Here is a 3625-nt window from a genome sequence, read left to right as displayed (position 1 = left end):
GCTGTGAACACTGATGAGATGGGGAAAGAGGCGCTTAGCACCCGGCCCAGCATGGGCAGGACCCCCGGGACCCGCGGGGCCACGGTGGCCCATGGTGAGTTAGGCCGCGCAGCCCTGGGTGGGGATGTGAGGACGGGCGGCTGAGTTCTGTCCCCAACACGCACCACCCCCCCGCCCCGCTGCCCCCCACCACACGCAGCACGAGGGTTTCTGCCCTGCCGCAGGGCCCCAAAGCAGAGCATCAGTTGAATTGTGTCTCCCCAAAAAGATATGTTGAGGTCCTGACCCCGGGTACTCTGGAATGTGACCTTTATAGACACAATTTATCTAAAATGAGGGCATCAGGGCGGGGCCCTCACCCAAGGTGACTGGCGACCTTGTGGAAAGCGGACGCTGAGACAGACAGGCAGAGTGGGCGCCGCGTGAGGATGGAGGCAGAGATGGGTCTCCAGGAGCCCCAAGGCTGGGAGGCTCGAAGCCCGAGGGAGCCAGGCTGACCTCCACCTGCGGTGCCTGGTTCTGCGGCCCCGGGACAGGGCGAGCAGACGGCAGGGGCAGTTTTAGCCCAGGCGGGAAGCAGCGCTGTGCTGCCTGCGGTCCTTTCACTCTGTCCTGTCCATGGGGAACGACCACCTCGTCCCTGTCCTGAGACAAGCTGCAGGCGCCACGGTCATGGCTCGTTTCCAGGTTTTTGCAGGGACAGAATGAAGGGACAAAGTCGGTGATTGAATAGTTAATCTCCCTAGGGGATGGGAAGTAGGAAAATACAGATGATCCCTGTAAGCTAATGACCTCTTGATAAAGCAGCTTGCTCCACCACAAACCCCCAGCAGAAGCGTGAGGCCCGAACTAATGAGACCATGGTGCATGAGCCCCACTTCCTGCCCAGGGAGTTCACTAAGGTAATGGTCCCCGGGCCATGCTTTCTGCACGCCTGTGAAACGGTCATCTGTGGACCTCGCTTGACCACGGAGAGACAAGAAAACTCCCCCACCCACTCTGGAGGAGGAGCTGATGGCAGCATGACGTCTACTCGGGAAAGACAAGGTCCTCCCCTCCTCTCCACTCCTCCTTTGATTACAAACCGCAGCCCCCTAAGTGCTCAGAGCCTCCCGGCCTTGCCCACCCACTTGTAAGCCTCACAAGCATCCTGTTCTAGTAAATCGCGTGCCGACCACATTGCTGTCACTGAATTCTCCTCGGCGCTGAGACCTAAAGGCCCGCTGAGACCTAAAGGCGCTCTCAGGAGCCGCCCTGAAATGACGCCAGGTGGCTTCAGTTTGCCACGTTCGTGTCTGGTCTGCCTTTCAGCCTGCTCTCGACACTAGCAAACTGTTTAGGTTCGTGCAAAAGTGATTGTGGTTTTACATTGTTGAAATTGGCTGTTTGGTATGGGAATACATTCTTAATAAATGTGACTATGTGATACATCATTTTAATGTGTATTTCTCGATTTATGTTTTTTGCTATCACCTTATTACTTGCTGTTTATTTTATATTTATTTTAGACTATGGAAATGATGTTAGACAAAAAAGCAAATTCCAGTGATTTTCTTGAGTTCATAATGGGTTGTAAAGCAGCAGAGACAACTCGCGTTCGGCCCAGGAGCTGCTAACGAACATGCAGCGCAGTGGGGGGTCAGGGAGTCCTGCATCAAGGCTCACATGAGCCTTGACGCTGCGGAGCGTAGTGGCCGGCCATCGGAAGCCAACAAGGACCAGCTGAGTGAGAGCCATCTTCGAAGCTAATCCTCTTACAAGTACAGAAGAAGTTGCCAAGGAGCCCAACATCCACCGTTCTGCGGCCGCTCGGCACCTGAAGCAAATTGGAAAGATGAAAAAGCTCAAAGAGGGAGTGCCTCATGAGCTGACTGCAACTCCAGAAAACCACTGTTTTAATCCCTTCTCTTAGTCTACACAACAATAATGAACTATTTCTCAGCCGTGCTGTGACATGTGATGAAAAGTGGATTTTATACAACAACCGGGACAGCCAGCTCAACAGTGGGATTGAGACGAAGCTCCAAAGCAGTTCCCAAAGCCAAGCTTGCGTCGGAAAAAGCCACGGTCACTGCTCGGCGGGCTGCTGCTGGCCTGACCCTCTACAGCTTTCTGAATTCCGGCTGAACCATGACCTCTGAGAAGCAAGCTCAGCAAACTGAGGGGACGCACCGAAAACTGCAATGTCTGTGGCCACACCAGTCAACAGAAAGGGTCAGCGGAGGTCACAGACGTAAGGAAGGGATGGAGGCCTTGCAGGGCAAGCTGTGGGCCTTAAGGGCGTCAGCTTCTAAGACCGGCTTAGGCCTGACACTGCCCACTAACTGTGAGGTTTGGTCTTTATATCCTGATTAAAAACGGGTTTCACTGGGCCTCTGTCGGGCTTGATTAGGGCTCATACCTGTATCTGGATGATGAATTAGACATTTGCCACCTGACTAAATGCTCCTGAATCAGTCCGACTGTACGTGATAAACATGCATGAAGGTGAGCATCTTCCCTGGGTAAGTTATTATGATGATGCAGTTTTAGGGGTGTCCTCTTAGTGCAAGAAAGGAACTGATAAATTGCATATTATTTCTAAGATTTTTCCCTGAAAGAGGAAGCTTAATAATTGCAGTTGATCACACTGGGACCCAGCCCAGTGGAATGAAGGGCTGTGTTCACATGCACACTGGTGGGAGCCGGCTGTTCACACCCGCACAGCCTCGGGCCGGGGTGCCCTCACTCACTTGAAAGGCAAGCATTTTTCTCCTAGCTGCCAGGGTCAGCGTGGCCACAGGTCCCTGTCACCCGAGGCAGGTGTGGACGCTGGACCCCAGCGGACAGCACACCTGGGACCCAACTCACCTGCGGCATCTACTTCCTGTAGACTGGCATGCTGGCCGCTGTGTGGTCTGTGACAGCCAAGGTCGCCCACTCGGGGTGAGTTACTTGCCCTTGCTTTGTGGTTTGGGAGCCGGGAAAAAGCCCCCAATTTTAGAATTGTGCCCGGTGAAGCCAGAGGCCTTCTGAGGGAACCGTCAGCCTTGAAGGGGCCACCCTGCCCCGGCCCAGCAAGGCCCTTTCTCAGGGTCCACCCTGGTTCCCCAAATGAGTCAGAATCCCAGGAATGAGACTGTGAGGATCTGAATGTTTGGGGGTCAGTTTTCAGAGACAGGAATTGCAGGGGTGGCAGGGGCCAGCAGAGGAAGCAGGCAGGGCTGGGTGGGGGGGCAGAGCTGCCAGGCCCCGCGCCAGGGGGCCTCTCGGGGCCTGGAGGAACCCGCTGGGGCAGGGCAGGATCCTCTTGGAGCTGCCCGGGGGCCCTGGGGTGTGGGGGCCAGGGTTTGGACTAGAGGAGGAGCAGAGACCCCAGGGGCGGGCGGGTCTGGCGGACAGTCCGGGGGCAGCTGGAGCAGGAAGGACAGGGCGAGGCACTGGGTGTCCTGTTCCGCGCCCTCCCCCCGGGCAGTTCAGGTGTAGGCCGGGGCCACCGCATCCCACACGTTCCTGAGAGGCTGCTCCCACGGCTTCATCCCAAACAGAAACACTCGCTGGCAGAGTGTTTACCCTGCAGCTCGTCTTAGCAGAAACTCAACACCAACTTCCATGATCTTTTTAATTTATAAAGAGACTAAACCAG

This window comes from Dama dama, chromosome 30 (assembly GCF_033118175.1).
Source record: "Dama dama isolate Ldn47 chromosome 30, ASM3311817v1, whole genome shotgun sequence".
In the NCBI taxonomy this organism is placed as follows: Eukaryota; Metazoa; Chordata; class Mammalia; order Artiodactyla; family Cervidae; genus Dama; species Dama dama.
Note: the sequence above shows the minus strand (reverse complement) of the source record.